This window comes from Lagopus leucura, unplaced genomic scaffold, assembly GCF_019238085.1.
Source record: "Lagopus leucura isolate 7727_CA_CO unplaced genomic scaffold, USGS_WTPT01 Super-Scaffold_100045, whole genome shotgun sequence".
Taxonomy (NCBI): domain Eukaryota; kingdom Metazoa; phylum Chordata; class Aves; order Galliformes; family Phasianidae; genus Lagopus; species Lagopus leucura.
This window is the reverse complement of record NW_024962292.1, coordinates 2,395,204-2,409,729: the sequence shown is the minus strand read 5'-3', so window position 1 is coordinate 2,409,729 and position 14,526 is coordinate 2,395,204. Positions and strand designations below refer to the sequence as shown.

Here is a 14,526-nt window from a genome sequence, read left to right as displayed (position 1 = left end):
GAAGAAAGGGATGAGATGTAGAAAGAAATGGCAGTGATCAGGTAAAATCTGTGGCAGGAGAAAAATAATGTTCTATTTTGTCAACCACATTTCAAATGTAATCTGTAATCTGTCTCTAGTTTTTATCGGAAATTAGACATTAGAATTATCAAAAGAACAGCTGGGTGAGTGATAGGAACTTCCAGTGCCATGGAAGTGGCTGATGCTGTTTGATGGTTTTGGTTTTTTTACCAAGTGGAAATTTGGTCCTACTGTAGCATCAGAGCATTCCTCCTGTCTATCTCCTCTTTTCTCTGCTGCCTTTTCTTCTTAGCTTTTTGTTGCTGTTAGTTAGATTGTTTTGGTTATATATATATATATTTGCCCTGTGGTCTGTGTTCATTGTTCATGGTGTTTGATTTAAAGGTCAGAAATGTCATTAAAACGATATGTTTTTATGGACTGAATAATATATCTCTTGTTTCTTATTCCAACCTTTCCCATGTTTTTTATTATACAAATGTAGAAAATGGTTACTTTTAGTAAACCTTTTGGGGAATTAGGGGTTTTATTTTTAATTAATTCAGATGTAGCACCTGGCAATAGAGATAAAATTGCTATTTGATGCAGCATTTATTGCCATGGCAAGTATGGAACAGAAGGCAAAATTCTTAATGAAACCTCTGCCAATATCCTTAGTACAATACGTTTTTAGGTCAATTCATTTGTGATATTGGAGATATGAAAAGCAAAAAAAAAAAGAAGAAAAATTTCACCTGTAGGACAAGGGGGTATGAGCCACCCCTACACATAAGTACTATGATTGTTTTAGTGGTGTCTATTTGTGCAAGTAGATTTTGTGGAGTATTTTGCTTGTCTATCAAGTGAGTCATTTTGTTGTTTTTCCTTGTTTGGATGTTTGCTGTTGGTTGTTTTTGTTTTTTTTCTTCTTTATATCACATAGTAGAAAAGTAATGTGATTAATGAACAACTTGAGTTAATTGGGGGAAAAAAATGAGATAAACAAGTTCCCATTCTTCCTAATCTTTGCATATTAGCTCCAATTGAGACCTGATCCACAATGAATAATTAAACAGTAAAAATTAAACTTGCGGTCATATAATTGCAGTATAAATGAATGCATATGCATTCTGTGAGAAGATTTATTTTAGTACTTAGAATAAACCTTAGGACGTAGTTTCATCACATTACTAATGAAGTGTTTACATTGAGCTAGACATTACTGACAGCAGTAGCTGGCAGTCCTTACAGAGGCCTGGTTTTGAAAAAACTGCAAATGTGTGACTCTGAAGTGTTGAAGTGTTACTGCTAGTGTTGGTAACAGGACGAAAGAGCCAACACAGTGTCCTCATGGGGTCGGTGCCAGCTGATCCCTTCACAGCTGTAAGAAGAAGAAGGGTCTCCAGCTCAGATTTCATCATCATGCTCTGGTACCTATCAGTAAATTAGGCTAATTATATCTTTAGGTTACTGATGTCTGCATAGTTAAAAATAAATAAATAAATAGGAGGGGGGGGGAATTAAAGTTTAGCAGAGCTTTCTTTGATACCATTCATCATACCCACTTAACCTTTAAAATAAATCAGCCGGTCAAAGTGTCTTTTTCAACCAATAAATAAGAAAGAAATAAAACGGCGTACCTCATGGCTGACTTCTCTGCCCTCAAACGGCCTGACTTTTTGATGTCAGCGTAGAGCTCTCATAACTGAGCTGAAATGAAACAGGACCGGACAGCACAGTGATGGGCAGCACTGAGAAAACTGCCCTGATAGATCATTTGTTTGAGAGCATCTCCTGTAGTAATCACCTTGGAAAAATAAGCAGCGGGGAGCTGAGCTGCCCAGCCCTGGTGTGGGTGTGGGGAGGAGGGCTGTTGCTCCTCATGGCTTTTCTGCAGGACCACTAAGTGTTTGCAACAGACTCGATCATTTAATAGGAATGTTATGACATTTCCAGAAATAGAATTCAGGCTTTTCTGTAAGATAAGAGGAAAAGTTGGTTGGGTTTGTCACATCCTTTGTTTTTACAGAATTAGTTTTGATGGATGAAGCAGTGGCAGAGAGATCTGAAGTTCACAAGTGATATTTATTTATTGCACTGCGTGTTCTTTTGTGGTAGCAGTTACTCAGCCATACAAATTAAAAAGTCAATTCTAAATCAACTTACACCCAGAAAGATCAAGAGTTTCATCAGAAAAAAAAACAACCTTAAACAAAAACCTCTCCGTATGAACGCTTCTAACTACTGCATCTGTTACTGCATGCCTGTTTCCCGGGGGCAAAAGGATGTTTTATTCTTCAGGCACAGTTGGTATCTCTCTTCTGCTAAAAAAGTGCCACCTCCTATAGGTTCTTTAAAACGTTCACACTTGACTGTTGGAAGTGATTCAGCACCCCCCAGACCTCTCCTGTAGCAGAGTGCTGCAGTAATAAGTGAGTTTTGTTCATTAACATGCTGCTTAATGCTAGGAGCAGCAGCCAGTTTTGTACATTTTCTTTGTGTTTTTACTGAAAGAAGAAGCAATTTCTCTGGTCTCTTCCTATTCAGGAAATCAAGTAGCACTTGCTTTGCAAAGCATTATCTTCAGTGATGCTTTTTCTGAATATTTAGTAGAGGGTTTTCCTTAACAAAGGCCATATGCATATCGTTGTGGGATTTTTTACTATTTTTAGAAAGAGCTGCACATGGATTTCAGTTTGGAATTAATAGCTGAGAAAAACATATAGATGAATAAACCAAATACAAATGTAATGGTTACAAGTTCTAGTCATAATTAAAATCCAGAGAGAGAAGACACTCAATAAATCAGAGCACATAGGAACCAGATGTTGTGTTTGGGGCAGTAGTGGAAGCTCCATGTGGCCCTCAGAGATGAAGGTGATGTTCTGTGGACAGCAAAATACACTTTTCTAATGGCATCTGCCTGACTGCCTCGTGCCAGAATGAGCCCACCTCTGGGCTTTGCTGCTCTTCATCCTAACAGTACCTCCTTACAGCCTTCTGCAACTGTGCCATCTATGCAGCTTGGTAGTTTTAGAAGAATGGAGGAGGAACAAATTTATTTCCTTTAAGAGGTGGCGGGATGCTGCTGGTGAGGGATGCATCCTGCTTCAAGGGACTGTGCCACTGCTGTAAGTGTTTTGCAAAAACGGTTTTGTTTTAAAGCAAAAATGGAAAAAAGAAAAAAAAAAAAAAAAAAAAGATATATCAAGGCTGATGCTATCTGCACTCAGGAGTAATTTGATCATAACCCTCTTTATATCTGTCTCATCCCCTGCCTGAAGTTCCCTACCTTAAAATGAATTTGTTCCTGAGACTGCTCACAGAGGTAATCTAAACTGGTCCTCGCTGTCAATGACACGTGTATAATGACATTTTATGGCTTGTCTTAGCCAGCCTGCCGGAGGAATCCTGTCTCTAATTGGTGCGTTAGGAGCTGCCCACAGCCCTGGGACAAAGCAGCACTGGGGCTGTGGAACCACGGAATGGGCTCCTACCCACTGTGCAGGATGTGCATCCATCCCATGGGGCGTCCCTGCTCCCTGCAGGCCCGTTCAAAATCCCTGGAAAACACAGGGAGAGGTGGGCTCTCAACCCCCAACCCCCTGCTCTGAAATACGGGTGCTACCAATGGGGGGTAAAATGCAAATTTTATTGCAGCAAGACAATGTTTTCCTTTTGGATTCTGGGTTTTGTGTGCTTTTGGAAAGCATTTGGCAGCCACAGCAAGTATGTTTACAAAAAGAGCAGAACTGGTAAAGTTCAGGTTCGTGTTTGGATTCAGCCCCAGCAAACTGAAGCTGAAGCTGTGCCAGACGTTTGAAGCTGCCAGACGACAGTTCATCTCAAACAGAAAGCTGAAGAGGGGGAAAGAAATTTGTCAAATGTATTCCATGTGGAATTTCAGGCAATTTAATTTGATTCACTACACTCTGAAAAGTCTTGGACTTCCCTATTGTTTCTTTACTTTAACACTAAATTTGATACCTTCTGGGATCAGCAGTGCTTTGTGCTGCATTCGTCACATCCTCTAATTTACTGGCTTTAGTCTCTCTTTGTTTTAATTGACAACACCAAGCCCTGCCACAAGCTCTCTGTTAACTTTAGGGTCGTTTTAGTCCTACAGTTGTTCTTCAGGAAGGGCCGTTCTGCCTTTCTTGGTGGGAGGACTACTGCAGTAAGAAGGGGCAAAAGGGGTAAATGGGAAAAGGGAAAGGAGAAATGATAGATTTCATCTGTGTGCCTCCGTCTTAAGCACCTGTGGGTGAATTTCCTACAGATTCAGGGGACACTGCAGCCAGGCCCTGGTGCAGGAGCACCATGGCTCTCTCCAGCCATATAGCCACTCCATTTCTCTACTTCCCCTATGTTTATTACCCTCTGTTACGGAGGCCACTTCTCCAAGTCCTTCTGACCAAGTGCCAGAAACAGAATATAGAACTTCTGCATCTGTAGATGAAGCTGCCTGAATTTGTCCAAATGTCTGAATACTGGAGCCCACACCATTTAAGTTCAAATAATATTCATCTCTCTTGAAACCTATAGACTTGTGTAGACTCTGTAAATTTTCCCAGATAAAAAAATAGAATAAAACCTCCAATTTTAATATTCTTGCCCCTGAGCCGTCTATTAATTTAGTATAATGTAATTGACCTCTCTGGATCAGTGTAGGTTTGCTCCCTCAGCTGGGTTCAGGAAGACAAGAACAGCCAAGCCCAAAGTTGTCTCACAAGTCGGTAGGGAGGAGTTCGGTGCCTTTACTGGTGTGTCTGATTTATTATTTTTTTCCTGACAAGTGCAGCTTCTATGTCTAGGTGTTGAAGTTTTGTCTTGAAGGGCAGGAAAAGAGAAGGGCTGGAGGCTATCTGACACGGCTGCAGTCAGAGCATCTCTTTCAGATTCTCTTCTTAGGCTGTAAAAATGGTCTACGCTCACATATTTTTTTTCTCCCTGACATCTTTCAGCAGCTCCCTGTGACTTTCAAATACAGTTCTGGCAAGTTGAAAAGGATGGATGTGGGACAAAAGAAGAACCCTCGGGGCTGTGGAAGCAGGCAGGGCTGCCTGCAGTTGTGCATATGTTATGCGTTGCCCATCTCCCACCTTTGCTGCAAATGTTGGATGCTTCTGATAGAGGCAGGGCTGAGGCTCTGCTGTTCCCAGGAACTCTCAGGAGAACTGCTCTGTGCAGCACTTCCCAGCCCCAGCCACCCCATAGCTTCTCCCCAGAATACTTCTGCACCAGGAGGTTGCATGAACCTAGAAGCTGCCCTATGATGACATAAGATCTTGCCATTATAATTAAGCTGCTGTAAAATCTGTAGCTTTTTCCTCAAGAAATTTGTAGTGATGTTTAAAATCTGTTCTGTGTAAGCATTTTGACAAACATGAGAGTGCTTTGAAAATCATTAGAGCTAAAGGTAAATCCTCTAAGTAAAGTGACCTGGGATTTATGTACTCAGTGCTGTAGTAATAATAATTAAAATGCATACTACTGCAGGTAACTCCCATAACTTGCACTTTGCTCTGAAGCTGAGGAACTCATTGATTAGTCCATGGGGTCAATTAGTCCATCTTGTTTGGAGAGTTAATCATAGAGAGGCTATGCAACATGACCAGCGCTGAAACAGGTTTGTTTACTGATTCTTAATCAGAGAACCCAAACTCTCCTGTGGAGTGGTGAGAGGCTTGTTTCTACTTAGCCTTTAATTGCGAAATGATCTCATTAGTGCTATAGTGAATCTCAGTACTATCCTATAGATGCATGGGTTAGCAGAAATGCTAAGTCACAGGTTGAACCAATGATGGAACACCTGGTGGGAAGGCAGGGCAAACCCAGCTGAGCTCACCTGCATGCAGTGAGTGGCCAGAAGGTGTGGAGCCAGGATCCACTCTTTCCTTCCCAGACCTCACTGAAAGGTTGCAGTGTAGGCAAGGGTATCTTGCTGAAGATCTCTGTGTACCTGAGGTCTTTTGAAGGTATGTGGTTTCTTTCCTTTATGCTTATGGTTTGCATTTGAGTAAATCTTCACTCATTGTAGTCTGGTATTTTGCTGTTCTGCTGTTGCTGCTGCGCTTTCCATTGCATTAGGCATGGAATTTAAAGAAGAGCAAAGAGCAGAAATGGTTGCCCAAGAAGTTAGCATTTGTCAGGAAGTGTTGTGCTGTAGATATTTTCGAGGTTAACTGAACCTGATTTCTCTTTATTTGCCTTTACATCCCAAACAAAAGCTACAGTTGCTTATCCAGGTCGCTTTTGTTCTACCTTATGTTTAAGAACAGAAGAGGATTGTTGTAATGGAACTGCTATGATGGGGTATTTAGTGGAAGATATAAGTTTCCATTGAAAGCAATAAAGGAAGTCAACAGAGCACTTAGTATGATATTCACTGCAGGAAGGGGTAATTTTCTGAGTGATCCCAGCTCAGGGGCTGTCTTTCCCTCTCTATGTTAAAGACTTCAGGACATATAGATGTCCTTCTTACTGGCTTCTGGCATCAGTCCTTGGCCCATTTTTTAAATGTCTTAATAGTGCAGAGGGAAAGTAAAAAGCTCTCTGATTAACAAGCAAATCCCAGGTAAAGCAATTGCTGCTAAAATAGGTGCTGGAAACCCAGAGGTGAGGTTGCACCTCCAGGGTTAAGTTTTGAGCATAGAAAGCAGTGAGTGGCATCCTTAACATGGGGTGCTAATGGATGCAGGTTCAGGTTCCTGTACTGGGGAAAATCCAGTGTGAGCTCACTGCCTCTTGGAATCTGGAAGTGTCTCCCTTTGTAGCAAGCTTCTGGCTTGGATTTAGGAAACTGGGCATCAGATGACTCCCCCCAACCCGATTTTAAATACCAGGAAGAGAATAGAATGCAATATTCCATTTACTAACACTGGCTTCTAATCAGATAAAAATAAGTGACAGTGTAGGATGAATCCCTCTACTAACTGCCAGAACATGTCGATTTATCAAATTTTTCCACTGTTGCTCTTTTTTGAGCTAGCCTCAGAGCTGACAGTGTGTGTTTTACAGTGCAGCAAGGTAGATTGATTGATCCTAAATAGAAAAGCCTTTGGGGTCTCTAGCTGATGTTTTAGCTTCAGAAAAAAAAATCCTGAATAAAGCATGTTAATGTAGAGAAAGGAGCCTGCTTTAATTGGACCAACTCCTGGCTTGCTGAAAATTAATGGCTGGCTGGCTGTTGCCACAGTGATTCATCTTTTCTATCATGTTCTACAGTCCTTCTCTCCAGGGGGTCTCTACTCCCCTCCAATTCCAATACCAGAAGTGAAATACACATTTTTTTTCCCCCTTTAAAAACATATATTTTAGTTGAATTGGCTTCAAGTAAATGAAAAATAGCACTGGTGGGAGTATGAAGGAGGCAGGCAGTGTCTGGGAATTGGAGTTTGTTTACTGTAGGGCTGATTTTGTTTTGTTTGAATGGGATTTAGATCTTTTTTAATGTACTCTCAACTCCTCGTTTCTACTGGCTGACTGTGTAGGTGACAGAAAGACTTTCTAAGGAACCTGACTTCAATGTGCTGAAAGTTATTGTTCCTTTTCATTTTATCTGGCCGTGGAAACAGGAACTATATGTAAGCAAGAGCTGTTAAAAATGAATGTAAACCTGGAAATGGCGTTGAAAGCATTTTGGTGGCTCTAGAAATGAAAAGATGAATTTTCTGTGTAGCTGTACTAAACCCACAGATATCTGTATATTTTTTTTTCAATAACTTACGTGAAGAGGCTTGCAGTTTTGCCCATAAAACCTGTTGGAGGCAGTGCTAGTTGCAGCAAACACAACGACCTGCAAATGAACATCAGGCAGTTAGAAGTTTAGTAGCACAGGTCCAAATCCTGCATGGATTATTTGATCGTGGAGGGGTTGGGGTCTGGAATTTGAAGTAGTGAAGTTCAAAATACACTTCTAAATGTAAGAAACTACTCTATGTACAGTTTTGAATCTGTCTTACTGCTGGAGATGAATCCTACCACTGCTTGTTGGCTGTTTCAGAAGTGTCACCGGTTGACTGGCACATGGAGTTACTTCTAACAAGTATACAATGGGTTGAGAATGTCATGAATTTTGTATTATTGCATATACTATACAGGACAATTCACTGTAACTGTAGATTGCAGGACAAAGAGAGATTTTGTTGACCATAATTACACTTGGTAGCTTGTTACGTTAACTTATTGTTATTCCAGTAAGGCAAATATTAGCAGTTGTAGCTCAGAGATTGTAAATAAACCTCTGGAAAATTGGTTGTGATGTTTGACATTGACCTGAAATATAGAAAACAGATAAAATTCCAGCAGATTTCTTTATTATTAAATGCTGGGAAGTAACATAAAGAAAGTGGTAAATCATGCTGAATATTTTCAGCAGCTGATAGGTGTTGGTCAGTTTGTTAATTCTGATAACTCATTCATTTGTTGTTGTTTATTCTATGAACACTTACAAATCAATGCTTTACGAAGGATGTGGGCACGCACACTTTATATATACAGTCCTATAACAATCAACACGTTCCTTTATTTCAAATGTTTTTTTCTGTATCAAAGCATTTTCTTAAACTGCATACCGTTAAACTTGATCACTGGGGACATGTGTATTAGGCTGTGTTTGAATTGCTGCTCTTGCCATTTTACCAAGAGAGTTTGGTTCTCCCACAGTACTATAAATATTAAATAAAGACACTAAGAGTTTATTAGAGTAATATTTTTTATGGGTGTATGGTAGGAAAATGTAACCCATAAAATTAGGAATGGCAGGTTGAAAATTATACATTGGTTTTATCAGGTTTTACAGCTATTGTTTTTTTTTTTGTGTGTGTTTGTGCATTGTTTTCTGGTACAAAAGGAGAAGGGCTCAGTATTTTATTAACTGAGTAGCAACTATAGTTGTGCATCATAGGAGAGTATTGGATTCACTGTAAGTAGGAGTGAGATGGAAAGAGCACTCAGGACTTAAATGTTGTATTGTTTGTGAGTGGGTTGGCTCAAGCTTAGCTTTGTTTCCACAAAACACTGAAATAGCAACATCTCCAGGTATTTTCTAGTAGTCAAAGCTTGCTGTACCTCTGTACATTTGTCCTTTTAGTACAAGAGAAAGAGGATCCTCTTTCCTATCTCTCAGCATTAGACTTTGTAAATAAAATATTTATTCCTGGAACTCCACCAAAGCATTTCTATTTCTCCATACTGTGTTTTATGAAACAATTTCAGCAATAAGCTGTGTGGCATTCCTTAATGTTTTTTAACCTTGTGCCAATTTTGGAAACTCGCTTCTGTGAAGTACCTGTGAAACTCCATTTTCCAATTTAAAAAGTATTTTCTATTTGGTTAATGGATGATTGAGGGGTGTGCACTCCAACAGTTCGAATGAGAAACCTGAGGCCTGAATGTCAGGATTCAATTCTCAGCTTTGCTTATGGGGTGATATGCATGTATTTTGGTGCCTGTTCTTAGACAACAGGTTTCTATCTGCTGAGAAACTCTTTTCATTAATGTATTTGTTGTGATACACATGGGCAAATGCTGCCACCAACCTGCTAATGTGGCTGGGCACTTGGTGTTGGAAGCACTGGGCCAGAAGTACCAATGTAGTAGAAGATTGCATGAAAGGGGCATCTTTGCACTGGCCCCAGGACTCTGCAGCTTTTCCAGACATCTAAAATTCCCAGAGGTGACAGTTAAGCCATCTTCCTATTAGTGACATTGACAAGGGTGGGCTTATAGTTCAGGTTTGTCACAGTCACACTGGGTGTACAGAGACACGACCTGAGGAGGAGAGGAGATACTGCAGTAAATAGGGGGATGCATTTGCTGCTTTGAAGTTTATCAGGAACTAAACAACTTTCCAGTGCTAATAATCAAAACCATGGTGAAAAACAGAGTCCTGAAGGGGCTTCTGTCCTGAGCTGTGGGATGATGGTGTGCCAGAGAGGAGTATATCCTAATAAATAAGTATTATCCCTCTTGCTCCTCCGGCCCTGTGCAGCTTGCCAGAGGGGGCACTTTTTAATGGACTAGCAGAAGCTAACAGAGAATCCAGAAGGATAAGGCTTAAAGACAGTTCTTTGGTTTATACCATTTATAGTCCTTTAAATTCAGTGTATTTCTCAGGCATTTGGAGGGCAAGGAAGTTCAGTGTATTCGTATGTCTTTCAAGATCCTCACCTGATCATTTGACTCCGTCCAGCTAGCTTAACAAGCTAAATAATAAAAGGGAACAATGCAAAACTTGTTGAATTTTTTTACCCTTTGTCTTTTTTTGAAGAAAGTTCCCAGTTTTTTTTCTCAGGTTCCCAGCAGTTTGCTGCAGACTCCTGCAGATTTTTTTCCCATCGCTCAATACCTTTTTCAGCATATATCAAATTGTTGTATTTCTTCCTTTCATAGAGGAGCAATTAAAAATGATGAGGGTAAAGGGTTAAACCTAAAAGCCTGCTAATGAGGGTGCCTTCTTGGTTTTCTTTTCATCAGGCATTTGATGCTGTTTTCAGCACAAGCTTTCGATAAGCATCACTGAACATTTTTCCAGAGTATATTAAAAAAAGTTTTCTTTTTCACCATCCTGTAAAAATGATAGATGTGTGGCTCTGCTGTTTATCTGAAACCCTAATTACTCATGCTCCCGCTTTTGAATGTTAAACTCATGCACTGACTTCAAACTGGCCAGAGAAAGATGGATTTGTGTCCACAGAGAGATCTAAGTCCTGTGAACAGAGCCAATGTTTGTTTATTTGTTAAATTATTGTAGAGTCAAGAGTTGCATCAATTGCAAATTACATGTATTTACATCTTTCTGAAGAATGAAAGAAAAAATAAAATTTTCTGCCAGTGGGTGAAATTTTAGTTTCTGTCTCCATGAGAGCAAAGAGGAGAAGGAAGAGGTGGGGCTTGAAAATATGGAGATGTCCTTTCGTTGAGCTGTAGCATTTGCAACAGAAAAACAATTTGATTTTTTTCCAATACATACATATGTATCTGGTAAGATATTAAATATGTAGATATGTGAATATATATGTATGTACATAGAAAAATATGGAAGTATATTTATGTATTTATATATATATATATATATATACATGCACGTGAAATGATTCTCTGTAGCATTCCAAAGAACCATTTCACATGGAAGCAAAGAGGACAACCACAGGATTATTAATGTCAGCCATTGCAGCCGTGTGGTGAAAATGTGAGCAGTTCATCCATACTGTGTTGCAGATGTGTTTTCTATGCTGTGTACAAATGGTTCCTAGAGCAATAACAGCAGCAATACCTAACAGCAGCTAAACACCGTGGTCCCCAGTATTTGGGCCTTGATGAGTTTCTGAATTGCCTCCCCTGTGAGGCTGAAATCATCTGCAAAGCCAGGCTCGCTTCTTTATTAGCACTGGTTATAGGAGAATGTTTGCTTTGAGATCTGCTTGTGGGCATCTCTCACAGCTTCCTTGCCACAAGCTGAGGGAAAGCAGAGGACTTAGCAGGGAAGATGGTTAGCAATTGTGTTTGTTGTACTGCTTTACGTAAGACAGGACGTGATCGTGTGTTCTGCTTTGTGCCTTGGCAGAAAGGCACCGGCTTTACTGGTAGCACTGAGTTTTGAACATCACCAGGCAGCCACAGGGGTGAACGGATCTCGGGTGAAATCAATTTGTTAATTCACACTCATGCTTTATAACTAGTAGGGCCCGCTGCTGCCACTGTAAGGCTGAGCCTGGGGTTGGGTTGACTGCTGGACTGGGCAGGAAGACAATGGGTCTCAGTGTCTGCTGCTGAGGCACGCTGTCACCTGCTAGTGTAGGCATGGCCATAGGTGCATGAGGCCTTAAAAACATGCAGCACTGAGCAGCCAGCTGCTGGGGTGCTCCTGGGTCTAGCCTGCCTGCTGCTGCTCGGGCTGTTTTGCACTGTGCAGCCTCTGGCTGTGACTAAGCACAATGGAATTCTGGTGTCCTTGAAAGCTTTCTCTGCTCGCAGCTCCTGAGGACTCTTCAGTGGAGCTGCGTGATTCATTGCTGCATCCCTCTACCTGTGCTACCTGAGAACGCAGTGTGGAGCGGAGACGTTGCTTGTTTAAAAAATTAGACATAATTTCTCTCAGGATTTTCTCTGTCTCTAGTCAAGTTTGTTTTAAACTAATGGAAGTAATTAGCAAGGCACAGAGGGACTTTGTCTAAGAGGTAGCCATATTTAGATAATGGAGCATAAAAGTCGACACAGTGACATATGACACAGAGCAGCATATTGGAGCAACGCGCTGTGTCTTAAGCAGATGTTTAAGTACTTTGAGTCCCAAAATCACTGCATACACATATAGGAAGAGTTTTTTGTTGTTTTTTTTTTTCCTCTGATTCTTACTACGCTGTGAGGCTGCTTTCCTTCTCAATAAAATCAAAGAAGACTCTGAATTCTTATTAATGTGCAGTCATTATCACTCCTTTCTCTCTTCAAATGTCTTTTTTGTAAATAATAGTTTAGAACTTCAGGAGGTATGGATGGAAGTTGCTTTTTGCACTGCCATTATATAGCAGAAGATTGCAGTAATACACCAGCGGATGTGACCTGTTTCTGACAACGCTGATGGTGCAGAGATGAGAATAAATACCGTATTAGCAGCAAAGCACTCAACGTGTTTGCACCTACTTGTTATAGCTGCGAATGCAAGGGAGCTTTGCAGAAGTTCCTGGGAGATGGAGGAACGCCACAGGGCATGGGACATCTCCATGGTGGCACCAGCCACCTCCTTTGTCCCTGAAGCCACCCCAGGTTCTTGCAGGTGCCAGCAAACTGCCTGTGTTTGACCTCATTTGGTGCTTTCATGAATCATTTTTCAGACTAGCTTAAAACTAAATGAAGTCAATACGTGGGCTTGTTGGCTGAGTCTTTACTGTCGGTGAACAAAGCCTGGTGTGATCTGAGCACTGGCCTGGGATTGTTCCTGCAGTCAGATCAGTGATAGGGATTATCCCCAATACACTATTTAGAATACCTTGTTTTGGGAGATGAGAAATTTTGGCCTTCTGTTTTGTGCCAGTTGACCCCAATCCTGAGCGCTGACTAGTTCTTATTCATTGAGCCTGATGGGAGTTTCACCATCACAAGACAGAAATCCCCCACTCCGGACTGCTGAATATCAACACCTTGCTGATGGACAGTGACTAAAAAGCAAGGATGCCAAGAGCTTCAATCTGTGGTCAAAGCAGCAATTAAGTAATATCCTGTCCCTTAGAGGAATGGTGGCCAACATTTCATTCAAACTGTGAATGATGCAGGAGATGCCGCTTCCTATTACACTGAAAAGCATTTGTTATGCTTCTGGAGATAGAAAGCAGAGATAACTGGTTAAATGTCTGGACTAAAGCATTTCAGATGAGATAGGCATGGAGGTTATTTATTGCAGGCTGAGCTACAGTAAAGGTAAAGACAGCAAACCCCTGCTTTCCAAAGCAAAATGGAAGGACTTTATTTTCCCCGGCCTCCAGATTTAAGGAAAGCCTAGCGCTGTAGACTGTAACAATGAAATTGCTTAAAAGCATTACATAGTTGTTTTTTTTTTTATATATACTAGGTAACTTTATCTGTCTTCTTTTTTGTAAATCAATGTCTGACTGTTACTGTTCGTGCTTAATAATTTACTGCAGCATTAGCTAACAGTTCCCACCACATGCACATAGGAATGTACTGATGATGTGGTTTAACTCAATACTCAGCCTGAAAAGCCTCTGTAAATGTATGGTTATGGCATGTTTACAGCATCCTGATGTGGGAGGGGTGCACTTTGAAGGAGGTGAAAGGGAGTTCTGTGGTCAAGAAACCTTCACTGAGATGGTTTGTGTCATGCTGGCTCCAGGAGCTCCTCTGGCCTCGACTGCCTCTGAGCTCTTTCTCCCACAGCAGCCACCTCACTAGTCTGTCCTGTGCAAAGTGTCTGCTGAAGCTCCAGCACCTGGGCCAGCAGATCTTGCTATGTTCAGAGCAGGCAAGGAGCTCTGTGAAGCACTCAGAAGCCACAGCATTTGAGAAGCCAACTAATGGTCCTAGTTCTGTAACAATTCACACTCACTTGAGATATTTTTACAGGTACAATATGTTTTCTTTCACCACATGTGTGTTCCACCCTGTGGATTACTTGAATGGCAGAAAGCCATTTTGTTTCCTACGTGATTAGCTGCAGGTTCAATTTCTATCAGGTTTGTCAATTTTGTCATCTAATAGTTTGGGTTGCTTTTTTTCCAGCCTAATGTATGTGACACGCTTCATAATGCCAATAAAAACAGTTTTCAAACTAAACTGTAAATGTATTTGACCGAAAAAGGCCAAGAGTAAAAATACCATCTAATGAGGAGCTTGGATCTGATGGTGCAAGCTTTCAAATGACAAGTTGCAATTTGTGAATCAAAGGTTTACAGTTCCTCGTGCTGTAACATGAGTGGTTATCCAGTATGGGATCGCAGCTCTGGTTGTGGGGACCTGCTTCTAGCAGCAGATGCGCTCCCCAGAATGGTTTAAATTTTCCTTCTTTGT

The 14,526-nt window shown here is 40.9% G+C and overlaps 1 protein-coding gene across 1 annotated transcript in view; it reads left to right on the top strand.

Moving 5' to 3' along the window:
- Positions 1 to 14,526, top strand: part of CDH4 (cadherin 4) — a 413,304-nt gene that overhangs the window by 236,672 nt on the left and 162,106 nt on the right. The window lies entirely within an intron of this gene.